The sequence below is a fragment of the Hemitrygon akajei genome, chromosome 19 (genome assembly GCF_048418815.1).
Source record: "Hemitrygon akajei chromosome 19, sHemAka1.3, whole genome shotgun sequence".
Classification (NCBI taxonomy): Eukaryota; Metazoa; Chordata; class Chondrichthyes; order Myliobatiformes; family Dasyatidae; genus Hemitrygon; species Hemitrygon akajei.
In genome coordinates, this window is record NC_133142.1 from 74,951,811 (window position 1) to 74,973,327 (window position 21,517).

Genomic DNA, 21,517 nt, shown 5'->3' on the forward strand with positions numbered 1-21,517 from the left:
GGAATAATGAAATATATAGTTGTATTCCACTTGAAAAAATTACATATAATCTAAGAAATGAATATGATATATTTTTGAAAATTTGGCTCCCATACCTACAAAAGATAGGATTAAATACATAGGTCCTTTGAAGATAAAATTATAAAGTAATTGGGGAAAGTAAAAATAAATATTAAAATTATTTTGAGCTCCATGGAGCATGTGGGGATCCTCCAATATCCAGGCAATCTTTCTCTTCTTTCTTTCTTTTTTTTTCTTTCTTTAGATAAGGGGTAAGGGAGGGAGGGTTAAGGGGAGGGGGAGGATTAATATTATTTTTCTCTTTCTTACTATTTTATCATCACATTTATTCTTTGTAATTTTCTAAAAATTTAATAAGTAAATAAAAAATTTAAAGATAAGTCATACATCATAAAAGAAATTTTTTTATATATAAAAAAAGTCAACCCCCTACCAACTACCAAAGAAAAAAGCTGATGGATGACAATGGATAATTAGAAAAAAAACATATTCACTTAAGAAGAGAAGATAAAAATATACATAAAAGTCTGTGCACTGTTAAACTTTATAAATTGGAAAAGTAATTTAGGAAAGGTCCCCAAATATCATAAAAAGATTGTTTTGAATTTAAGACTGAGCAGCCGATCTTTTCTAAATTTAAATAAGACATAATATCACGTAGCCATTGGAGATGTGTAGGAGGGGTAGACTCCTTCCATTTAAGCAAGATTGCTCTTCTTGCTAAAAGAGAGGTAAAACCTAAAACCTGTAGGTTAGGAGTATTTAAAATTATATCTTTATTTGCAATAATACCAAACAAGGCAGTAAGGGGATTTGGGTCAAATTGGACCCCATCAAGATTGTTATATCTGAGGAAGTAGTGGGGATTACCTCCCACTACCTATTAAATGCTCCCAATGGCGTGCATCTCAAATAGCCTCTGACAGCCAAGTCCAGCCTCTGGACTTCACATGTGGTTTAGCTACAAATCCCGGTGGAGCCATTTCTACTGACAGAAGAAGGAGTAAAGGCGGGTTATTGGTGCCTTAAAACCAGTTGCCTCAGGCAGATGGGGCTCGTCAGCTGTGGTTGGCAGCTCATCTAGGAGAAGGAAAACTCGGATCTCAAACCTCTACTTCTTTGTGGCTATACCCACTCATGGGGAAGGCTTTGGAAGTGAACTCTGAGGGAAAATCCAGGGCTGGAGTCTCTTAAGGCAGTCCTATATTGAGCTCAACATTAAATGGTAACTCCTGTGACACCACTGATGCCAAATTGTATCAGTCCTGGTCTCTGCCATTCCTTTGGATTCATCGGCTGCATGGAGAGGGGGAGACTGCTAAGTGGGCAATAGCTTGCTCTCCATGTCGTGTTGCCATGGCTTGCATGTTGGTCTAGGATGTTAAGCTAGACCAACAGAAGGCCTCAGACTGCGCTCCATTGCCTTACTGTGAACACTCGGGTTTCCTCAGCTGCGTAAGTCTAGGGAAGACAATCTCCGGCCCCGCCAAACTTGTGAGACTGAGGCGCGAGCCCACCCCAAAACCCCTGTTTGTGAGGATGCTGAGTAATTCGTTACCCTGTTACAAATGGGTGCCACAAAATAACAAGACAGTACACTGCATACAATTAAAAGATTTAGCTTTATAATTCTTAATGTGATTAAAGGGTTAGAAAAGAAAAGAACAAAAAGAAAGAAAAGGGCCCAGTTTAATGGAACAATCTAATGTTTCCAGCACAATTTGGAGCTCACAGTTTCCCAGGTCACCGATCCTCAATCGATCTCTCTCCAGGTTTTTTCAAATCACGGTCCCACTCTGGGTCGAATCCTATGACTTCTTCTCTCTTCACCTCTTTTGAACCACACAAAAAAAACTCCAAGCCCAACCTTAGTGTACCTCACCAGAGAAACCTCCCCTTCAATTCGGCCATCCTAATTGGATGACAGATATGTCTCCTCATCTCTTATCTTCAACAATAACCCAAACGTAAGTTGAAAACAAGCAGCTCACACAGAACAGCACAAAATGAAATACAGACAGTAAAAATATCAGCCAGGGCATTACACCTGCAGGAAAATGAATCTCAGGGTGGTGCGACATCTACTTACATTAATAATAAATTTCCTTTGAACTTTTACAAAAGATATCCTTAAGGTGAGTGGGAGGGAAGTTAGGAGAAGTGTCAGAGGTAGCTTTATGGGTTGTGTAGAAGGGAAGGGTTATACTGATCTTGGAGTAAATCCATGAATCTTTATTATGGTTACATTTCTATGCAAAGTCAAGTTGTTGATACCAATGGCAAAATGGATTTAGAAGTCAAAAACGGAGAGAAGTTTAGAAGGGAATAGGGAATTAGGTGGCATCAAGCTGCGATCTGGAGTCCAGTTCATTAAAGGCACGGCAACAGCAGTAAGTTGAAAAAGGAGCAGTGGTAAATGGTGGTCTTTACTCCACATGTCACAACAACTGCAAAACCTTTATGGTGAGCCCTTCAGTGTTGGAGAGCATCTTTTTGAGTCTTATCATTTATTTATTTAGAGATCCAGCGGGGTAACCAACCCTTCTGCCCCAAGTACACACAAGTGATTAATTAATCTACTGACCAATATGTCTTTGGAACGTGGCAGGAAACTGGATCACCCAGACAAAAACATGTAGTCACGGGAGGAATGTATTGTACAAACAGCGATGTAATTGAAACTGGGTTATTGGCACGGTACTATCGAAGTCTCACTCAGGGAACTGCTGCATTGACATTCGTTGATTCAACGATACACATCAAATGAAGCAACGATTCTCCAGGCCAATGTACACAACACATAACACATGAAGTAACATACACTATGGTTTTGCTGAGGCAAAAGGGAAAAGAAACAAAAATAAGTTAATTATGTTTTGCATATGATAATGATTATCCATGAAGCTGTTTCTTTGTGTGAAAGGTGGACGATGTGGATTTAACTTGGGTGTCACGGTAGCGTAGCAGTTAGCACAATGCTATTACACCTTGGGGCCTCAGAGTTCGGAGTTCAATCCTGGTATCTTTGTACGTCCTCCCCGTGACCGTATGTGTTTCCTCCCACAGTCCAAAGATGTAATGATTAGTAGGTTAATTAGTCCTGTGATTAAGTCGGGTTGTTGGCAACACAACTCAAGGGCTGGAAGGGCTTATTCCACACTGTACTTCTTAAAAAGGTACTTCAGTGGGTCACCTCACCTGGATTCCTGGACTGACTGGTGTGAATATTGAATGTGTGTGAGAACTCCCTTAACTTGTGTTAGATAACATAATACTGTAGGTGAGGATTGAATTGGCGAGCTCATCTCAAGGTGAAGAGCTGTTTTATCAGCTGCGTGCTGCCCTTCTATGTATCCAGCACTGTCTTCATTCATTAAGCTGTAAGCCTGAAACATTCGCTTCTCTTTAATCAGCTTTCACTCTAATTCCGTACTGGTGTTTTGCTGTTGTCTTAACACAGATACTGAAAGCGGCACCTGCCAGTTTACTGAGATCCTCAATGCAGAGCAGCAGTGAACTGCACGAAATTGAGCTCCACGCCGTGGAGTCCATTAATGACCTACACTGCACCAATTCCAACCTGGAGGTTGCTAAACCTTACTCAGGTAACTGGCTGCATTGACATTCTGTTGGTTTAAGTTCAAGGTCAAGTTTAGTTTATTTCACCAAATGCAGCAATGTCCCTTCAGACCAAGGTGTACAAGACAATATATATGTAACTCAAATGCATAATGTATAAAGTAATGCTCCCACAAATAATAAAGTACATATATGATATAAATGAAAAAGTAAACAGTATAACCCTACTGGCACTTAATGCGTGATGAGACCTGGATGGTGGCAGGGAGTTCAGCAGTCCTACAGCCTGGGGGGAAGAAGCTGTTCCCATCATAACGGTTCTTGTCATAATGCTTTAGTATTGCTGGATGAACGGGAGGGATTACTGACAATGCCATGGGCCCTGCGTGCACAGTGCTCCTGATATATACCTCTAACAGGTGGAAGAGAGACCCCAAATATCCTCGCAGCAGTACTCACAAACCTTTGTAGGGATTTGCGGCCAGAAGCTTTGCAATTTCCCGTACCAGATGGTGATACAGCTAATTAAACTCACTGATCTGATTAAATCCTACATAAAAGATTTATGTCAAGGATTAAGACCCATTGTACTGTCACAACATGAAAAGGTAGTTTCAGAGAATGGGAATGGCAAACGTGCCCTAGGGACTTAAGTGAGGAAGGGCAACAGCACTCTGCCACAATTATTCTCAAGTCTGCCTATCAAGTTTGCGTCCAAGGACTCAGCCTTCGACTCTGTTCCCTATACACTCACCACTCTGTGACCAGTGCCTGCTCGAACTCCATCTACAAGTTTGCAGATGATACCACTGTAAAGGACCATATCTCAAATAGTGATGAGCCAGAAAGGAAGTACAGGAAGGAGATAGAGAGTGTAGTGACATGGTGTCATGAGAACAACCTTTCCTTCAATATCAGCAAAACAAAAGAACTGTTCATTGACTTCAGGAAGAGGGGTAGAGCACATGTTCCTATTTACATCAACAGCTTTAGGTTGAGAGAATTGAGAGCTTCATGTTCATAGGGTCCTAAGAAAGAAGAGCAGAATTAGGCCATTCAGCCAATTGGACCTGCTCTGCTATTCTTTCATGACTGAGTTATTATCCCTCTCAATCCCATTCTTCTGCTTTCTCTTCATAACCTTTGATGTTCTTACACGTCAAGAACCTATCAACCTCCTCTTTAAATATACCCTATGACTTCACCTCCACAGCTGTCCGTGGCAATGGATTCCACAGATTCACCACCCTTTGGCTAAAGAAATTCTTCATTCTAAAGATACGTTCCAGACTCTCCCCTACAGAAAGCATCCTCTCCGAATTCAGTCTATCTAGGCCCTTCGATACTCAATACGTTTCAATGAGATCCCTCCTCATTCTTTTAAACTCCAGTGAGTCCAGGCCCAGAACCAGCAAATGCTAATCAACTTGTTCATTAGCTTAATTACTGGCATGAGAGCCTGGTCCTGTGAAACTGTTATAATGGGCCAATGAAATTCACTAGCATTGTGGTTAGTGTGATGTTATTACAGCTCGGGGCGTTCAATTCTGGCTCCACCTGTAAGAAGTTTGAATGTTCTCCCCCTGAACTGCATGGGTTTCCTGTAGGTAGTCCTGTTTTCTGCCACAGTCCAAAGACAAACTGGTTAGTAGAGTAATTGGTCATTGTAAATTGTCCTGTGATTAGGCTAGTGTTAAATAGGTGGGTTGCTGGGTGGTGCAGCTTGTTAGGCTGGAAGGGCTAATTCTGCGCTGTATCTCTGAATCAATAAATCATGTCATTTCATTGAAGTGTACCAAATTCTTAGAGTGCTTGATAAAACAGATGTTCAGAGGCTGTTTCCCTTGGAAAGAAAGACAGAAACTGTGTTTATAAAGCACATTCCACATTTCCAGACACAGTACTTCGGAAGTACATTACTTCGGAAGTGCAGTCCTATTTATTACAGTACCTGTAAAAAGTATTCACCCTCCCTTGAATGTTTTCATGTTTTATTGTTTTACAACATTGAATCACAGTGGATTTAATGTGGTTTCTTTGACTCTGATCAACAGAAAACGTCACTTTTGTGTCAAAAGTGAAAACCGATCTCTGCAAAGTGATCTAAATTAATTACAAATAATTAATATAACCACAAAATAATTGATTGCATAAGTATTCACCTCCCAGTAATATGACACACCAAATCATCACTAGTGCAGCCAATTGGTTTTAGAAGTCACATAATAATTATTTAAATGGAGATCTGTTTTTTGACACCTGTGTGCAGTCAAGATGTTTCAACTGATGGTAGTTAAACATACACCAGTATCTGTTGACGAGCCATTATTCTGGCAAGAACTACACCATGAAGACAAAAGAACACCTCAAGCAACTCCTTAAAAGGTTATCGAAAAGCACAAGTCAGGAGATGGATACAAGAAAATTTCCAAGTCACTGAATATCCCTTGGAGTACAGTTAAGTCAATTATCAAGAAATGAAAAGAATATGGCACGGCTGTAAATCTGCCTAGAGCAGGCTGTTCTCAAAAACTCAGTGATCGGGCAAAAAAGGGACCTATGACAACTCTGGAGGAGTTACAAGCTTCAGTGGCTGAGATGAGAGAGACTGTGCATACAACAACTGTTTCCCGGGCGCTTCACCAGTTGCAGCTTTATGGGAGAGTGGCAAAGAGAAAGCCACTGTTGAAAAAAACTCACATGAAATCTCGGCTAGAGTTTGCTAGAAGGCATGTGGGAGTCTCTGCAGTCAGCTGGAAGAAGATTCTATGGTCTGATGAAACATTATTGAGCTTTTTGGCCATCAGACTAAACCACTAAAAACACACTATCCCTACCGTGAAGCATGGTGTTGGATGGGACTACAACCAGAGGTAGTGGATTAAAGGCAGAAGATTAAATGTTTAAGATGAACATGAAGGAAACATTCAGAAGGTCATGGGAGTGTGGAATGAACTACCAGCACAAGTGTTGCATGCAAGCTCAATTTCAACATTTAACAGAAGTTTGGATAGGTACATGGATACTAGGGGTATTGATTGCTATGGTCTGGGTGGAGGTCAATAGGATGAAGCATGTTCTATAGGTCAGTTGTGGAGAGCGCCCTCTTCTTTGTGGTGGCGTGTTGGGGAGGAAGCATTAAGAAGAGGGACGCCTCACGTCTTAATAAGCTGGTAAGGAAGGCGGGCTCTGTCGTGGGCAAAGTACTGGAGAGTTTAACATCGGTAGCTGAGCGAAGGGCGCTGAGTAGGCTACGGTCAATTATGGAAAACTCTGAACATCCTCTACATAGCACCATCCAGAGACAGAGAAGCAGTTTCAGCGACAGGTTACTATCGATGCAATGCTCCTCAGACAGGATGAAGAGGTCAATACTCCCCAATGCCATTAGGCTTTACAATTCTACCGCCAGGACTTGAGAACTTTTTAAAAGCTATTATTAATGCTTTTTGAGATAGTGATTTAGATGTATATCATATTTTTTACTGAGTTAAGTATTGTATGTAATTAGTTTTGCTACAACAAGTGTATGGGACATTGGAAAAAAGTTGAATTTCCCCATGGGGATGAATAAAGTATCTATCTATCTATCTATCTATCTATCTATCTATCTATCTATCTAAATGATTTGGCACTGACTAGATGGGCTGAAGGGCCTGTTTGTGTGTGCGATACTTTTCTATGACTCTATCACTCTAAAAAACAATTTATGGAATCATTTAACAAGGAAATGGACCATTTGGTCCAACTCATCTACAGAATATTCCATTTTAACCCCTTTGCCAATAACTTGGTCCATGGATTTAGAATATAGAAATCTACAGCACATTACAGGTCCTTTGGCCCACAATGTTGTGCCTACCATGCAATCTACTCTAGAAACTGCCTAGGATTTCATTGCTTTCTATTTATCTAAGCTCCATGTACCCATCTAAGAGTCTCTTAAAAGACCCTATTGTATCTGCCTCTACCAGCATTGCTGGCAGTGCATTCCATGCACCCACCACTCTCTGTGTGATAAACTTACCTCTGGCATCCTCCTGTACCTACTTTCAAGCACCTTAAATTTTTGCCCCCTTGTGTTAGCCATTTCAGCCCTGAGTAAAAGCCTCTGGCTGTCGACAAAATTAATGCCTCTCATCACCTTAAGCGTCTCTATCGGGTCACCTCTCATCTTCTGTCGCTCCAAGGAGAAAAGGCCAAGTTCACTCAACCTATTCTCATAAGGCATGCTCCCCAATCCAGGCAACATCCTTGTAAATCTCCTCTGCACTCTGTGCCTAAGCAATTTTTGTGTTCATCCGGACATACATTAAGTGGTACCAGTGACCCAACTTCAATAACTCTCTCATAAAGTGTATTCCACATACCTACCACTCTTGGAGTGAAGAAGGTCCCCCTCAAAAACCCACAAAACCTCTCTTCCCTATCTTTACACCCATGTGCTTTAATTGCATCTGCAGCTTATATGGACAAAATTTTACCCTAGTCCAATCTATCTATACCCTTCATAAGTTTGTATACCTCAATTAGGTTCCTCTATAGAGAGACAGAATCAGGTTGATTGTCACTGATGTAAGTCGTGAAATTTGTCGTTTTGTGGCAGCAGTACATTGAAATACAGAAAATATACTATAAGTTATAATAAGATAGATATATGTAAGTTAAATAAATAGTGCAAGAAGACCCAGGCTCTCCAATCTCTCCTTAGAGTTGTGCTGTTCCATCCCATGCATCATCCTTGTGATTCTCTTCAGCATCTTTCCAACACTATCACACACGCTTCCTATTACCTTGATGACCAGAACTACATGCAGTACTCTACCTGAGGTCTGGCCAAGCTTTGATAAAATTGGAACAATTGTTTCTACTTCTGAATTCATTTCCCTGATGTTTCAAGTTAATGACTTCACCAGAATTGGGAGGCGTCGAAGACTGCCACTGAATCTGTGGAATTCATTGCCACAGATGGCTATGGAGACTAAGTCATAAAGTATATTTAAAGCAGAGGTTGATAGGTTCTTGATTAGTTTAAGAAGACCCAGGCTTGGTGTCAAAGGAAGGAGAGAAACAAATCTGCTATGATGGAATTGCAGGGCAGGTTCGATTGTCCGAATGGCCTAATTTCGCTCCAATGTCTTCTGTTTTCACCAGTAAGGAGGAACCAAGTTTTAAGATATTTATTTATAGATGATTCCATCTAATGTGTGATAGAATTTCCTTATATTTGGCCAGTCAGCATCACCCTGTTTTCCAAGTATGGAAGAGCTCATTTTTCCAAGGTATCACTTGGTTGTGTGCATTGCAGTTAAACAGTACCTTCTAGCATCTACCACTGAAGGACAAATGAAATATCAGCATCTGTAAATTTCTGACCAGATCGCACACCCTGTTGTCTTAGAAATTTATGCATCGGACTCCAGTTAATCGGTCATCGGTTAATCAAGGCTTCACTTATTTGGGTCGATACTTAAAGTACAAAAACAAATTGAGAAAATAGCCAGGATTTGATTTGTTTATTTGGGACACCATGTTGCTTAACTGGAACAGGAAATTGTTGCCAAATAGTTTCTAACTAGCGTCAGTCATGGGCACTTGCATGGCCATTAGATACTACACCATGCTTTTTGATTTGTCAGGGCATCAAAGGTTACTAGGAGAAGGTAGGATGATGGAGTGAGAGGGATAATGAATCAACCATGATGGAATGGCAGAGCAGACTCAATGGGCCGAATGGCCCAATTCTGCTCCTATGTCTTGTGGACTTTACTTTCAGGGTATGTCACTGAAATTGCAGCCACTGATGAGTCACTGAAACCCTGTCCCTGCCATTGAAATTCTGTACTGAAGCCTTCAGCTCTCTGTGTCCTTTTGGGTTGTTCCCTGAGTAACCTCCTAAAGGTGTTAGTCTGACTGTAACTCAATTACTTTCCTCACACCTAATGATCAATGTAGCTTTACTTCCTTGATGTGCATAATATATTAAATAACTATATAAATGCAAATTATGAGAGTATAGGTATACAAACCTATGGAAGGTATAGATGAGCGTAGAGGTATACAAAATTGTGAGTGGAGATAGGGTAAATGCATGAAGGCTTTTTCCACTGACAGAGTGAGACAAGAAGTGAAGGTCCAGGGTTAAGAGTGATAGGAGAAATATTCAAGGGAAATTGGAGGGGGGATCTTCTTCACTCAGAGTGTGGGGAGAGGGTGGAATGAGCTGCCAGTGGAAGGGGTGGATGCAGGTTCGATTGTATTTAGGAGAAGTTTGGATAAGTACATGGGTGGAAGGGGTATGGAGGACTATGGTCTAGGTGCAGGTCAGTAGCAGAATAATAGTTTGACACAAAGTGCATAGGCTGAAGGACCTGTTTCGGCACTGTAGCACTCTGTGACTTTACAACAGATGACCTTTCTACAGAAGTTTTTGCTAGCTTCTTCATGATGATGAAGCGTCATCTGCTACAGTATTGCCACAATAGTGTAGACTCGGTTAGCACAATGCTTTTTCAGCTCGGAGTGTTAGAGTTCAGAGTTCAGTTATGACATCCTCTGTAAGGAGTTTGTACATTCTCCCTATGGAACGTGTGGGTTTCCTCCAGGTGCTTTGGTGTCCTCCCACAGTCCAAAGATGCACCGGTTAAGTAGTCATTGTAAATTTTCCCATGATTAGGCTAAGGTTACATCAGTGGACTGGAAGGTCCTATTCTGTGCTGTATCTCTAAATAATAGCCAGACAGTGGTGTAGTGGCATCAGTACTGGACTTCGAGGCGAGTGGTGCTGGGTTTGAATCCGGCTAGCTCCTTGCACACTTTCCATCTGTGTTGGGTTGAGTATCAAGCTAGTACTCGGCCTCATAAAACACAGACAATATACTAAAGAAACAGCAAGACACGGAGAAGAATAACAACAACAATCTTTAAATAAATAAACAAAGTAATAAATAAATAAAAGATTGCCACCCTTAAATTTGGTTGTAATGCTCATTTTACAGATCAAAACCAGACGAGATCTTCAGCCAACTTCACAGGGCGGGAAGTGTCTGTGAATGGACTGGTGGCTGCTCCTTTACAGGAACCGGGGCAGGGTGAGCCAGCCTTAACTCAGCTGTTCCATCCACATCATGAGTCCCAAGATCACTGTGAATGCAGTTGTATCTGCTGCCAACCAACTTGTCGAGACAATGTTTTCTTTGCAGTGGTAATTCTGCTTGTGTCGATCACCATTATCATTGGCCTGTTCACTGTTTGTTACATGGGTACGTTTGAACTCCCTAATTACTTTCTTTCAAACCATATGCATGCTTCGTGTCCAAGTTCAAGTTTATTGCCATTCAACTGTGCACATGTATACTGCCAAATGAGATAGTTTCTCCAGACAAAAGTGCATAACATGGTACCTATAACATATATAATCTACAGATGTACTGTGAAGCTGTTGGCGCGTGGCCAAGTGGTTAAGGCATTTGTCTAGTTATCTGAAGATCACTAGTTCGAGCCTTGGCTGAGGCTTGCATGTGTGTCCTTGAGCAAGGCACTTAACCACACATTGCTCTGCAACGACACCGGTGCCAAGCTGTATGGGTCCTAATACCCTTCCCTTGGACAACATTGATGGCGTGGAGAGGGGAGACTTGCAGCTTGGGCAACTGATGGTCTTCCATAAAAAAAACCCTGCCCAGGCTTGCGCCCTGGAAACTTTCCAAGGTGCAAATCCATGGCCTATCGAGACTAACGGAGGTCTACACACACTACTGTGAAGAGCATTCTGATTGCAACATGGTCTGGTATGGACGGGCTACTGCACAGGATTGGAAGATTCTGCAGAAAATTGTAAATTCAGCAGTTGTAGCCTCACCAGTATCAAGGACACTTCAAAAGACAATGCCTTGAAAAGATGGCATCCATTATTAAGGATTCCCCATCACCCAGAAAAATGCCCTCTTCTCATTGCTACCATCAGGGAGGAGGTACTAGAGCCTGAAGCCACACACGCAATGTTTCAAGAACAGCTTCTTCCCCTCCACCACCTGATTCCTGAATGGACAAGAACCCATGAACACTATCTCAGTTCTTTTATTTCTCATTTTTCCCTGTTAATTAAATTTAATTTTTAAAAAAATGATATTTATTATTATTTTTATTTTTATGTAATGCACTGTATTGCTACCATTAAGCAACAAATTTCACAACATATGCCAGTGATATTAAACTTGATTCTGATTCTGATTCACACACATAACACATGAAGTAATACTACCACAAATAAATTACAAATTGTTGTTGCTTTGTTTCATCAGCTTCATATCAATGTCAGCAATGATGTTTGATTTAGGAGTTGGGAAAGAGAGATATTGTTGCATCTTATGGGGTTATCTGTAAACAAGCACTTGCTATTTAATAAGTTGCAGTTATAATCTATTTAATTGAATTAATAAACTATTAAATGGAATTTAAGAGAGTACAGATGCTGGAATTTGGAACAGCGAGCAATCTGCTGCAGGAGCTGAGTGACATTTGTGGAGGGGGTGGTGTAAGGATTGTCATCAATTTGGATTGAAATCTACATCAGGTCTCGTGCTTCTGCTGGGGTAGGTGAGGCAGGGAGGTGAAGCAGGAGTAGGCAGGCACAGGGTTAGATTAGAAACCGTACATGCAACCTCAGCCTCTCTTCACATGGCCTTAGAACACCCGGACAACACAAACACCTATGTCAGGATGCTGTTCATCGACTATAGCTCAGCATTTAATGCCATCATTCCCACAATCCTGATTGAGAAGATGCAGAACCTGGTCCTCTGTACCTCCCTCTGCAATAGGATCCTCGACTTCCTAACTGGAAGACCACAATCTGTGCGGGTTGGTGACAATATATCCTCCTTGCTGATGATCAACACTGGTGCACCTCAAGGGTGTATGCTTAGCCCACTGCTCTACTTAATATACACACGTGACTGTGTGGCTAGGCATATCTTAAACACCATCTATAAATTTACTGATGATGCAACCGTTGTTGGTAGAACCTCAGGTGGAGATGAGAGGGCGTACAGGAGCGAGATATACCAACTAGTGGAATGGTGTCACAGCAACAACCTTGTACTCAACGTCAGTAAGACAAAAGAGCTGATTGTGGACTTCAAGAAGGGTAAGACAAAGGAACACATACCAATCCTCATTGAGGGATCAGAAGTGGAGAGAGTGAGCAGTTTCAAGTTCCTGGGTGTCAAGATCTCTGAGGATCTAACCTGGTCCCTACAAAGAAGGCAAGACAGTAACTATATTTCATTAGGAGTTTGAAAAGATTTGGTATGTCAACAAAAAGACTAAAAAACATCTATAGATGTACCGTGGATAGCATTCTGACAGGCTGCATCATGGTCTGGTATGGAGGGGCTACTGCACAGGACCGAAAGAAGCTGCAGAGGGTTGTAAATCTAGTCAGCTCCATCTTGGGTACTAGCCTACAAAGTACCCAGGACATCTTCAAGGAGCGGTGTCTCAGAAAGGCAGTGTCTATTATTAAGGACCCCCCAGCACCCCGGGCATGCCCTTTTCTCACTGTTACCATCAGGTAGGAGGTACAGGAGCCTGAAGGCACACACTCAGCGATTCAGGAACAGTTTCTTCTCTTCTGCTATCCGATTCCTAAATGGACTTTGAACCTGTGAACACTACCTCACTTTTTAAATATATATTGTTTTTGTTTTTGCACAATTTAAAATCTATTCATTATACAAATACTGTAAATGAGTTACTTATTTATTTGTTATAAATGTATTGAACTGCTGCTGCTAAGTTAACAAATTTCATGACATATGCTGGTGCTAATAAACCTGATTCTGAGGATAAGGATGAGCAAGCAAGCTTGAGATAAGTACAAGGACAACATCTCCTACAAAGCAAATCCCTCTTGTGTTTGGGATTCAGCTAAAGGCAAAGAATTGAAAGAGGGAGAGGGAAAGAGAGAACTGGGTGTGGTTTCTTAAAGTAAGAAAGTTACAGTGTCAAAGAGGGACTCAGATGCAGGCTGTTGACCCAAAGTATCAAGTTGAGTTTCTCCAGGAGATTGTTGGCTTATTAGAAGGAGAGACTTTAATGTATGTGGTATATTCCCTGAACTGATCATATCCTAAAACTTAAAAGCCATTGGAATAGTTTTAACGTACAGTCACTAGGGAAAACTGTCTGCTTTCCACAAGAAAACACCATCCATTATCAAGAATCCCAGCATCCAAGCTATGCCTTCTCACTGCTGCCATCAGGAAGGAGGTACAAAAGCCTTAGGTCCCACACCACCAGGTTCAGGAACAGTTATTACCCCAAAATCTTCAGGCTCCTAAGCATGGATAACCTCACACTCCACAACCTATAGACTTTACAGCTCATGTTCTAAGTCTTGTTTATTTGTTTTTTAAAATATTTGCATAATTTGTCTTTTGCACTTTAGTTGTCAGTTTTTGTTTATAGTTTTTTTTAAATAAATTCTATTATATTTCTTTATTTTCATGTAAATGCCTGCAAGAAAATGAATCTCAGGGTGGTATATGGGGACAAATTTGTACTTAGATAATTAATGTACTTTGACTTTGCTCAGCTTGTGCACAAATTCCCACAAACAGCTAAGAGATGAATGACCAGATCATTGGTGTTGGTGTACAGGTTGAATCTTGCTCACGTCTTCAAAGAGAACCAGGGGAGCTTTGATACCTTGCCGGGATTACCTTGGACAGGACCCCATTTTACATCTAATTTCTAACTGCATCACCCTCTCAGCTGCATGTTCTCTTCAGGCTGAAATTCTTGGTTATCTCCTGACAAAATCTGCCATTATCCTTCCTTTCTCTGTGTTCAAGGAGACCAGCTATCAAGGAAACAATAATGTGAAACCAAACATTTTATTTTGATTCAGGTGATATGTACTGATGCAAAATCAGAGACACTGCTCTTGCAGAGAGGTATATTGAGACATATATTTGACACTGATCCTGATAATGAGAGTCCAGGAGGGAGTTAAGGGTTGTGGGGAATGGGAATGGAACAAGGATTGAGGCAAAGATTAAATCAAGCATGATGTTGTTGAAAGCTAGGACAGCTTGAAAGAAGATTCATCCTATTTTCCTTTTTTTTTGTGTGTTCCCATTATATTAGGAATATATATATTATCCAAGAGCTCCCAATCTTTGGAATTGTCAGTGCTGGGGTGTTAATCATATAACTGAGGCTAAGATGGACATTTGGACAATAATGAAGTCAAAAATGTAGGTATAGGGTAGGAATGTTGAAGTGATTGATCCTGGTTCAGTTCTGCCACTGTCTGTAAAGAGTTTGTACTTATTCCCCATTTCTTCCGAGTGCTCTGGTTTCGTCTCACATTCCAAAGATATACAGTACTGTGAAAAAGTTTTAGGCACATATATATAATTAGGGTGCCTAGAACCTTTGACAGTGCTGTATTTGTCAATATGGAATGGAGAGTGAGTTTGTAAATCTGGTGGGAGCAAAGGATGTTTGGGAATGGCAAGGGCCACCTTGGTTGAGAGATCTTATATGAAACATGGAAGGAAGTTATGGAGGAAGGGAAGAAATGTTTTAATTTCAAAGAAAAGTTTGAATGTGTATCAGAGTTAACCTCTCTGCTAATATTCTTGAATTAATTCTATTAGGAAAAATGGACAAAGAATTGAAGGAGATGTCCAGTTACCTGGATGCCTTGGACCAGAGCGTGAAACAGATGAAATCTGCAAGCTACCTATTACAAAACCAGATGAACTTCACAGAGAACATAGATACAATCAACAACACATAAGCTACCAATTAACAAGAGCATGCCTCTCTCTATACATGAAACTGGTGTGTTTTGAATGTAGAATTGTGTGCTGTAAATTAATACAAGATGAATGTTGGAGCTGCTCAGTAAATGTACAAAAATAGTAGGCTGATACCTAACCAACCATGAATTTATTAATTTAAACAATTTTTGTCAGTGACTTCCCACACTCAATACCTCTTTTAATTGAGGTTTTTTTTCACTCACTGCTGAATATCCAATATCTTCCAATTCAGACTGAAGGTTGCATATTTAAAATATTAACCACATTTCTCTCTTCACTGGTGTTTCCAGGTACATTGTGTAATTTCCAGCATTTTTTTGCTATTATTTCAGATTGCCAGCAAAGTATTATTTTGCCTTTGTTGCCAGATTTTTCTAAGCCTTTGTTATTGTCAATACATCTTTGTTACTGGTTAGCAAAGGTTGATATATTGCTATTTCTATTATTTATAAGACAAATTACACCAACATCTAGTTTGAATCTTGTTAGGACCAGGGAGTGCTGCACACACCAGAATTATTCTACGGTGGAGTTAATCTTTTTGTCACTAAAGGCTTTTCTTTTAAATACATTGAACATTCTCATTGTTCATTTGTCTGTTGCCATTAATCCCATGATGTGTATTACAATTGTACAAGAGGTGCAACAGTTTGACAAAAATGAGGGCTACAACACAAAAGGTAATTCATGAAGACAGAAGTGGCAGCAGTTGCTGGGATCTAGAACGAATCACAGAACACTGGAACAACTCAGCGGCTTAAACAACATCTGTGGATCAATAAGTGTAGGTTAATGTTTTGGATTGAGAGCACAGAGATGGAATCGAAAAGATTGCCAATATAAAAGGCATGTGGTAGAGATAAGACAGAGGCGGGTAGCTGATAGGTGGAACCAAATTGTGATGATGATGGGCAGGTAGGATCTTGTATGGGAGGAGGAGGGGACAGGTAGGCATAAGACAGAGGTGGGTAGCTGATAGGTGGAGCCAAATTGTAAGTTGATGATGGGCAGGTAGGATCTTGTGTGGGAGGAGGAGGGGAGAAGTAGGGGTAAGACAGAGGCAGGTAGCTGATAGGTGGAACCAGACAGTGGGATAATGATGGACAGGTAGGACTCAATGTGGGAGTGGGGAGGAGAGGGGATGGGAAGGGTAATGGATGCGCATGGGAGAACAACCCTCATGTAACTTAGAATCAGAATCAGGTTTAATATTGACTACAATATGACATGAAATTTGTTGCCAGCAGTCTAGTGCAATACATTAAAGATCTATAAATTGCAAAAAGAAATATATATGCACACATAATTTATTCAGTTACAATCAAAAGAACACAATAGACAATAGGTGCAGGAGTAGGCCATTCGGCCCTTCTAGCCAGCACCGCCATTCACTGTGATCATGGCTGATCATACACAATCAGTACCCTGTTCCTGCCCTCTCCCCATATCCCTTGACCCTGCTATCTATAAGAGCTCTATCTAACTCTCTCTTGAATGCATCCACTGCCTTCTGGGGCAGAGCATTCCACATATCCACCACTCTCTGGGTGAAAAAGTTTTTCCGCATCTCAGTTCTAAATGGCCTACCCCTTATTCTTAAACTGTGGCCTCTAGTTCTGGACTCACCCATCAGCGGGAACATGCTTCCTGCCTCCAGTGTGTCCAATCCCTTAATAACCTTATATGTCTCAATCAGATCCCTTCTCATCCTCCTAAATTCCAGTGTATACAAGCCCAGTCGCTCCAATCTTTCAACATATGACAGTCCTGTCATTCCAGGAATTAACCTTGTGAACCTACGCTGCACTCCCTCAATAGCAAGAATGTCCTTCCTCAAATTTGGAGACCAAAACTGCACACAATACTCCAGGTGGGGTCTCACCAGGGCCCTGTACAGCTGCAGAAGGACCTCTTTACTCCTATACTCAATTCCTCTTGTTATAAAGGCCAGCATGCCATTAGCTTTCTTCACTGCCTGCTGTACCTGCATGCTTGCTTTCATTGACTGATGTACAAGAACACCCAGATCTTGTTGTGCTTCCCCTTTTCCTAACTTGACTCCATTTAGATAGTAATTTGCCTTCCTGTTCTTGCCACCAAAGTGGATAACCTCACATTTTTCCACATTAAACTGCATCTGCCATACATTTGCCCACTCACCCAACCTGTCCAAGTCATCCTGCATTCTCATAACATCCTCCTGACGTTTCACACTGCCACCCAGCTTTGTGTCATCAGCAAATTTGCTAATGTTACTTTTAATCCCTTCATCTAAATCATTAATGTATATTGTAAACAGCTGCGGTCCCAGCACCGAACTTTGTGGTACCCCAGTGGTCACAGCCTGCCATTCCGAAAGGGACCTGTTAATCGCTACTCTTTGTTTCCTGTCAGCCAGCCAATTTTCAATCCATGTCAGTACTCTGCCCCCAATACCATGTGCCCTAATTTTGCCCACTAATCTCCTATTACTCCTAACACAGCAGCATACAATGGATGAATTCCTCTGTAGTACTGGTAGTGTTTTAATTTGTGCTGCATTTCATTTAAATACACAATTTGTTACTCACTTAAATAGTAATTTGTCTTTTATAAAGTTTTTAAACTTTTTCCATGAAACTTCAGCTAATACACAATTAGATAAGTAGTGCAAAAAGAGATCCAGATAATAGAGATAAAAGAGATCTAGATAATAGTGAAGTGGTGTTCAGAGGTTGGTTCTTCGTCCATTCTGAAATGAGATGTTGGAGGGAAAGAAACGTACTGAAATGTTGAGTGTTTGTCTCCAAGCTCCTGAACCTGCTGGTAGCAATGAGGAGAGAATATGACCTGGGTGATGTATCGAATTTTAAAACACTTCATAGTGTAAATAATATCAGGCATTGAGTGCAATATTCATAGAGGTATAGCGTAATTCTGAATGGAAACAGACCTTTTGGTCTATCTGTCCAAGATGCCCAAGTAAACTAGTGCCATTTGTGTGCATTTTCCTTTCATTTATCTGCCCAATTGTGCTTTATAAATGTTATTGTACCTGCTTCGATCACTTCCTCTGGCAGCTCTTTCCACACCCTCTGCTTGAAGAAGTTGCCCTCAAGTCCTTTTTAAACCTTTCCCCACTCACCTTGAACCTTATGCATTCTTGTTTTTGGTTCTCTTTTTCAGGGGAAAAAACTGTGCATGTTCACCCAATGATTTTATACAGTGTATCCAGTCATTCCTCAGTTTCCTGTTGTCCAAGGAACAAAGTGATAGCCTGCCCAAACTCCTTGTAAGTCGGGCATTCTAGGTTTATTATTGCAAGTATATACTATGTAAATTGCACAGAACTCAGTATCAATGGTTATACAAAGATTAAGTTATTACTTTGCAGATATACCAAGCACTCAATTACAATTATTTCTTGGCCTCTTCATTCTGGGCTATATTGAAGTCACAACGCTAAAAGAACATTCAAAAGATGTTACATTAATAAAGGACAACATAGAAACAAAATGTATTAAGGCCACCTAGGTTTATTAGGAATTTGTTCAATGGGATGCTAAGACACAGACAGAGGCTGCACTTTGGACATTCTGACTTACTGTGTAAGGTAGCATCTATCATTAAAGCCCCATCACCCATGGCATGGTCTCTCTCATTGCTATCGTCAAACCTCAAGTCACACAGTCAGTATTTTAAGAGCAGCTTCTTTCCCTCTGCCATCATATTTCTGAATAGACAATGTGCCCATGTACACTAACTCACTATTTTTTCCTTTTTTTTGCTTTCTTTTTGCAATACTTACTTAATTTAATTATATACACATTTCTTATTGTAATTTAGAGTTTGTTTTTATTATTATGTATTGCAATGTGCTGCTGTTGCGAAACAATAAATTTCATGGCATATGCCAGTGATATTAAACCCGATTCTCATTTGATTCTGTTATTTTACCTTTTTACTAATATCAATGTGAAATATTGAAGTACAATAAATATGCACAGCACATAATAATAGCATCACCAGCACTCCTGAATAGAGGTAGAAGAACACAAAGTTCTCTTATATCATATCAAATATTTAACAAATTCATGTAACATTATCAACTATTACCATACCAAGAGAGGAACATTCCTATCTCCTATTTGTTATTCAACAAATTATAATCCACATTATAATTAATATTTCACTTGTGTTTCTAGGAGTTTCTTGCCACATTCTGTCGATTCCCCTTTCATCCGTGCCAATTAAATGAGTGGGGAATAATTTTCTGAGGAATTGAAGATAAGTTTGGCCAGTATTTTTCCAGGGTCTGTAGCAATCAGCACCAATAATGAATGCATAAAAGTGAGTATGAATATTCCTTTGACTATTGGAAATCTTTTCCAGTTACTTGTAGTCTGAAAACTGTATACTTGTGATTGGAAGTAGTACAAATGGTACTTCTGCATACAACTCTCCACAGGAAGTTCTAATCTTAGATTGGACATTGAGATGAAACTGAAAGTGGTGAATTTAAGATGTGGATGTTGTAAGTTAGAGGATCATAAGACAATAAGTCATAAGAGCAGCATTTGGCGAATCAGCAAATGGGGTCACGTGATTCTCCTGTCTTCTCCAGGCAACCTTTGACACCCTTACTAATCAAGAACCTATCAACCTCCGATTTAAATATACTCAATACCTTGGCCTCCACAGCCATCTGTTGGCATCAGATTCCACAGATTCACCACCATCTGTCTAAAGAAATTTCTCCTCATCTCTTTTTAAAGGGATGTCCCTCTACGCTGAGACTGTGTCCACTGGTCCTAGACTCTCCCACAATGGGAAATCTCCACATCTACTAGGCCCTTCAATATTTGATAAGTTTCAATGAGATACCTGCTTATTCTTTTAAACTCCAGCGAGTACAGGCCTAGAACCATCAAGCAGTCCTCATACATAAACCCTTTCATTCTCATGAACCTGCTCTCCAATGACTGGACAGCTTCTCTTTGATAAGGGGCCCAAACCTGCTCACAATACTCCAGGTGAAGCCTGATCAATACCATGCGAAGCCTTATAAAACAGATACAGGCATCTAACATGCTGGGAAAGGGTTTGCGTTCACGACTCTTTTTCTTAAGATTCTCATCTCAGCCATCACAGTGAGAGGAGAAACCAAATTAATGCCAAGATTTTCTGCACATTGGGGTTGGAATCAAAATTCAAGATTATTTAATGTAATTTCCATTATACGAGTGTAAAGGAGAACAAGATAATTGTTACTCTGAATTTTATGCAGAACAAAAAAACACAAAAGATAAAGAATGCAATAATAATAAAAATAATAACACAATAAATATAAATATATAATATAGCTTACATAAAGTGTACATCCAGAAAGTGATGCTGGTCTGTACAAAAGGTGACTGATGGGAAATAATGAAGTTATGGTGGAGTTATTAGGTGGAGGTGTTGATCAGCCTTACTGCTTGGAGAAAGTAGAATGAATTGTGGCCATCACAAAGTGGATTTTGACCATCACAATGTGGATTTTGACCATCACAGAATGAATTTTGTACATCACAGAATGGATGTTGACCATCACAGAGTGGATTTTGACCATCACAAAGTGGATTTTGACCATCCCAGAGTGGATTTTGTACATCACAGAATGGATGTTGACCATCACAGAGTGGATTTTGACCATCACAAAGTGGATTTTGACCATCACAACGTGGATTTTGACCATCCCGGAGTGGATTTTGTACATCACAGAATGGATGTTGACCATCACAGAGTGGATTTTGACCATCACAAAGTGGATTTTGACCATCCCAGAGTGGATTTTGTACATCACAGAATGGATGTTGACCATCACAGAATGGATGTTGACCATCACAAAGTGGATTTTGACCATCACAACGTGGATTTTGTACATCACAGAATGGATTTTGACCATCACAACGTGGATTTTGACCATCACAGAATGAATTTTGTACATCACAGAATGGATGTTGACCATCACAGAGTGGATTTTGACCATCACAGAATGGAGTTTGTACATCACAGAATGGATGTTGACCATCACAGAATGGATGTTGACCATCACAGAGTGG

The 21,517-nt window shown here is 40.4% G+C and overlaps 1 protein-coding gene across 1 annotated transcript in view; it reads left to right on the top strand.

Moving 5' to 3' along the window:
* LOC140742081 (monocarboxylate transporter 5-like) overlaps positions 1-21,517 on the top strand; it is a 155,208-nt gene that overhangs the window by 9,300 nt on the left and 124,391 nt on the right. Inside the window, exons 3-6 of the mRNA XM_073072903.1 lie at positions 3,482-3,626; positions 10,599-10,862; positions 15,267-15,453; positions 19,619-19,763. The gene's annotated coding sequence lies outside the window, so the exon portion shown is untranslated. The remainder of the gene's footprint in view (positions 1-3,481; positions 3,627-10,598; positions 10,863-15,266; positions 15,454-19,618; positions 19,764-21,517) is intronic.